General features: G+C 41.8%; 1 non-coding gene across 1 annotated transcript; it reads right to left on the bottom strand.

The window, feature by feature from the left end:
• Positions 1–5785: 5785 nt before the first annotated feature.
• LOC117320142 lies at positions 5786–5946 on the bottom strand. The gene has a single exon (XR_004530931.1). It is a non-coding gene; the product is annotated as a U1 spliceosomal RNA (small nuclear RNA).
• Positions 5947–5963: the final 17 nt, after the last annotated feature.

Here is a 5963-nt window from a genome sequence, read left to right as displayed (position 1 = left end):
AGTTTGGCCCCCCTTTTGCATGAACTGGAAGGTGACTGCTGTGCGGTACTGCACCACTCCCTCCGGCCGAGGGGCACGTGGCAGGGGAACTCTCTGTCGGTGTCTCCACCTCATGTGGCTCCTCCACTGGAGTAGGGTCCTGCACCAAAGGGGCCGGTGTATTGGCCACCTTTGTAGCGTAGGATACCTTAGTTGTATGTTCCGGCTTCCCTGGGCACTGAGATCGTACATGGCCTATCTCCTGGCACCTTAAACATATGGGGGGTCGACCCGGCACCATTATCAGCGCTGATTTCCCGAACATTTTGGTCCTATGAGGAATCAAATCCTGATCTCCTTCCCTGATGACCATGGTGATAATTCTCGTCCCGGTCTCTAACAAAACATCGCCTACAGACGTGGTTTCCCGATCAATATTCACAACAGTTCCATAGAAACCATGAAACTGACTTGCAATGGCATCATCAGATATCCAACATGGCAACCACTGTACTCTGATTGTCAGTCGCCTCCGATCACAACATTCGGGATGCAACGAAAAATGTTCTTTCTCTATAACACCATCGCGGACTATCCTGTCAACCAGCTCTATACCCGTAACCGTAGTGAACCATGTGTTCGGAGCCTCACATCTGAACACTGATTTTATCTCCGAGCCCGGAATACCTCTGTCCAACAGTGCCTTCACAATTTCATAACGCGTGACACTGTTCCTTCTAGAACCCGTAACATGAAATCTTGCCGTTCTCCTGAGAGCATCAAGATCGATATGCTTATCAGCCATTTTGGGATACTGGTAGCCGCCGCCGTTCCTGATCACGGTAGCCCCTGTACCAGGTAAGTATGCTAGCATTGCCACATATATCATCTGATATACTAAAGGCGGGTTCCAATAAAACAGGTACAGTATGATTTTCATGCAGCAATACTGCTGTAAACCTAGCCCATAAAGGGCCTGCAATTTCACGCCGGATAGCGCAAAATTTCCTGTAGACGGCTGAAATACATAATGTTGTGTATGGAAATTTTGATGAGTACCTAATGATCATTGAAATTCTTTCCTTTTCCCCCTTAAAGCACGGTACTCGAGTGTGCAGGGGAGACAATTCAACGGATATGAATCGCATGTTTTGCTCCAGGATTTAATGTTCATGAATGGAATGTCAGTTCTCGAATGGTGTATACCAAAATGAAAATTGATACATTTTCAATTCAATAACTTTAGTTTTAATGTCAGTGATGTTCAAGGGACAACGGGAATGGAACATATTGAAATACTTTGAATACGTAGAACTCGATCAATAGTACGACATGTAAATTCTTTGAACACCTAGTTTCAATAAAAGAGGTACAGTATGATTTTCATGCAGCAATACTGCTGTAAACCTAGCCCATAAAGGGCCTGCAATTTCACGCCGGATAGCGCAAAATTTCCTGTAGACGGCTGAAATACATAATGTTGTGTATGGAAATTTTGATGAGTACCTAATGATCATTGAAATTCTTTCCTTTTCCCCCTTAAAGCACGGTACTCGAGTGTGCAGGGGAGACAATTCAACGGATATGAATCGCATGTTTTGCTCCAGGATTTAATGTTCATGAATGGAATGTCAGTTCTCGAATGGTGTATACCAAAATGAAAATTGATACATTTTCAATTCAATAACTTTAGTTTTAATGTCAGTGATGTTCAAGGGACAACGGGAATGGAACATATTGAAATACTTTGAATACGTAGAACTCGATCAATAGTACGACATGTAAATTCTTTGAAAGCCTAGTTTCAATAAAAGAGGTACAGTATGATTTTCATGCAGCAATACTGCTGTAAACCTAGCCCATAAAGGGCCTGCAATTTCACGCCGGATAGCGCAAAATTTCCTGTAGACGGCTGAAATACATAATGTTGTGTATGGAAATTTTGATGAGTACCTAATGATCATTGAAATTCCTTCCATTTCCCCCTTAAAGCACGGTATTCGAGTGTGCAGGGGAGACAATTCAACGGATATGAATCGCATGTTTTGCTCCAGGATTTAATGTTCGTGAATGGAATGTCAGTTCTCGAATGGTGTATACCAAAATGAAAATTGATACATTTTCAATTCAATAACTTTAGTTTTAATGTCAGTGATGTTCAAGGGACAACGGGAATGGAACATATTGAAATACTTTGAATACGTAGAACTCGATCAATAGTACGACATGTAAATTCTTTGAAAGCCTGGTTTCAATAAAAGAGGTACAGTAGAATGTTCATGCAGCAATACTGTTGTAAACCTAGCTCAAATAGGGCCGGCAATTTCTCGCCTGACAGCGCAAAATTTCCCGTAGACAGAAACTGAAATACATAATGTTGTGTATGGAAAGTTTGATTGCATGTAAGCGCTGTCCAGTCACAGAGAAATACGAAGATTCGTTGACGCTTTCGTCTGCCTCTGATTGAGTCGTCTAAAACACCTTTCAGAGACAATTTTGATTGTGGTAGCAGTGTACAGTAAGAATGCCCAATTCTGAAAAATATTGCACATGATTTAGATATGTGAACATTGCCAGTTAACCTTACATATTACCTCTAATATAGCATATATATTTGTAATCTTTACAGTATTTGCAATTTTAATACAGCTCTGAAGGATAAGTGAATTTATTTTTTTTCTGTGATTTTTAGAGCTGTGAATATCATGGTAACAGCTTAAAAATTGTTCAAGAATTGCAAAATATGATATTTGACCCCAAAATGACACAATTTTTTGTTCCGAAACCTATTTGAAATTAAATATCTCTATCTCGGAGACAGAATTAATCTTGTTTTGACATTTGTTGTAAGTTAAGTTTTCCTGCTATCTTACCTTGACTATGGACTTCCATTTTCGCTGTAGGCAAAACTAAATTTCCTCTGTAAACGCGCTTTCGGAAAATCCTGAAATTTAAAATCGGGAACCAATTCATTAAATTTTGATTTAACAAATGTGAAGCATGTATGTACTACTTCATACTGAATATACCAATTATAGTGTACATTTATTTTTTCATTTTTATGCATATCATAATACAGGAGTTATTTGCTTAACAAAAAAAAATCGCCCATGGCCAGGCTGTCCTACTGTAGTGTGCTACCTTGTGTGACATGTGAAGAATATATTTTGCATGATACCCGGAGCAAATGCTACCACTATTAAAATAGTTTTCGGTGATGTTAAGAGATCATACATAATGTGAATGCATTATGAAATTACGATTGCCATTCGTTTGGAAATTATAAAGCTTGAACGTGTTGAATTATACTGTGTTTGGTACTCTGTAGCATTCTTTGTGTTGCTGGTTTATCATTTTCTTAGGAAACCAATACCATAAAGCATGTTGATTAAGTGTAAATGTAGCGTTGAATGTCGCTATATACGTGGGCATTGTTGTTCTCTTGTTACTTTATGAACAGGGGTTAGCGCGAACGCAGACCCCCACACTAAACAAGAGGCCCATGGGGCCTGTATCGCTCACCTGGTTGGATTTGACCAAATGTCAAAATAATGTTCATGTTCAATTCCTTTTGTTTGTTAACCTCAAACAATGCTATTTATGGTTATAGCGTGGGGATCCCAACTGCTTCAAAGAAATAATGAAGTCCAGACTCTCTGAGTTTACAACATGCATTTATAACTTTATGACTAGTAGTGATTTAAAGGAATTACCTCTATTTCCCATATGGGGCCCCGCCCCTTTTGCCCCTCGGGGGTCAGAGTCACCATTTATGCAAAATCTGTTCCCCTTCACATAAGAATGTTTCTTACCAAATTGGGTTCAAATCCATTCATAACTTTATGACTAGTAGCGATTTTAAGGAATTACCTCTATTTCCCCATTAGGCCCCGCCCCTTTGGCCCCTTGGGGGTCAGAGTCACCATTTATGCAAAATCTGTTCCCCTTTCCTAAAGGATGTTTCTGACCAAATTGGGTTCAAATCCATTCATAACTTTATGACTAGTAGCGATTTTAAGGAATTACCTCTATTTCCCCATTAGGCCCCGCCCCTTTGGCCCCTTGGGGGTCAGAGTCACCATTTATGCAAAATCTGTTCCCCTTCCCCCAATGATGTTTTTGATCAAATTCGGTTCAAATCTATTCATAATTTTATGACTAGTAGCGATTTAAAGATATTACCTCCGTTTCCCCATTAGGCCCCGCCCCTTTGGTCCTTTGGGGGTCAGAGTAACCATTTATGCAAAATCTGTTCCCCTTCACATAAGAATGTTTCTTACCAAATTGGGTTCAAATCCATTCATACCTTTATGACTAGTAGCGATTTGAAGGAATTACCTCTATTTCCCCATTAGGCCCCGCCCCTTTGCCCCCTTAGGGGTCAGAGTCACCATTTATGCAAAATCTGTTCCCCTTCCCCAAAGAATGCTTCTGACTAAATTGGGTTCAAATCCATTCATAACTTTATGACAAGTAGCGATTTGAAGGAATTACCTCTATTTCCCTATTAGGCCCCGCCCCTTTGGCCCCTTGGGGGTCAGAGTCACCATTTATGCAAAATCTATTCCCCATCCCCAAAGGATGTTTCTGACCAAATTGGGTTCAAATCCATTCATAAATTTATGACTAGTAGCGATTTAAAGGAATTGCCTCAATTTCCGCTATTGGGCCCCGCCCCTCAGGCCCCTGTGGGGTCAGAGTCACCATTTATGCAAAATCTGTTCCCCTTTCCTAAAGGATGTTTCTGACCAAATTGGGTTCAAATCCATTCATAACTTTATGACTAGTAGCGATTTGAAGGAATTACCTCTATTTCCCTATTAGGCCCCGCCCCTTTGGCCCCTTGGGGGTCAGAGTCACCATTTATGCAAAATCTGTTCCCCTTCCCCAAAGGATGTTTCTGACCAAATTGGGTTCAAATCCATTCATAACTTTATGACTAGTAGCGATTTAAAGGAATTGCCTCAATTTCCCCTATTGGGCCCCGCCCCTCAGGCCCCTGTGGGGTCAGAGTCACCATTTATGCAAAATCTGTTCCCCTTTCCTAAAGGATGTTTCTGACCAAATTGGGTTCAAATCCATTCATAACTTTATGACTAGTAGCGATTTGAAGGAATTACCTCTATATCCCTATTAGGCCCCGCCCCTTTGGCCCCTTGGGGGTCAGAGTCACCATTTATGCAAAATCTGTTCCCCTACGCCAAAGGATGTTTCTGACCAAATTGGGTTCAAATCCATTCATAACTTTATGACTAGTAGCGATTTGAAGGAATTACCTCTATTTCCCTATTAGGCCCCGCCCCTTTGGCCCCTTGGGGGTCATAGTCACCATTTATGCAAAATCTGTTCCCCTTCCCCAAAGGATGTTTCTGATCAAATCAGGTTCAAATCCATTCATAACTTTATGACTAGTAGCGATTTGAAGGAATTACCTCTATTTCCCCATTAGGCCCCGCCCCTTTGGCCCCTTGGGGGTCAGAGTCACCATTTATGCAAAATCTGTTCCCCTTTCCCAAAGGATGTTTCTGACCAAATTGGGTTCAAATCCATTCATAACTTGATGACTAGTAGCGATTTAAAGGAATTGCCTCAATTTCCCCTATTGGGCCCCGCCCCTCAGGCCCCTTGGGGGTCAGAGTCACCATTTATGCAAAATCTGATCCCCTTCTGCCAAGGATGTTTCTGACCAAATTTGGTCAAAATCCAATAAGAACTTTTTGACTAGTAGCGATTTGAAGCAAATGTTGACGGACGGACGACGGACGACGGACGACGGACGGACGACGGACGCTGCACCATGGCATCAGCTCACCGGACCTTCGGTCCAGGTGAGCTAAAAATAGCGTACCCGAGTAATCCGCATTTGGGATTATCGCAGGGTTCAGCCCGACCGGAGTGCAATGGTTAGGCCTCGACCTGGGGGCACCGCCGTTCCTGATCACGGTAGCCCCTGTACCAGGTAAGTATGCTAGCATTGCCACATA

The sequence above is a fragment of the Pecten maximus genome, unplaced genomic scaffold (assembly GCF_902652985.1).
Source record: "Pecten maximus unplaced genomic scaffold, xPecMax1.1, whole genome shotgun sequence".
Lineage (NCBI taxonomy): Eukaryota > Metazoa > Mollusca > Bivalvia > Pectinida > Pectinidae > Pecten > Pecten maximus.
This window is presented reverse-complemented; position numbering and strand designations above follow the sequence as displayed.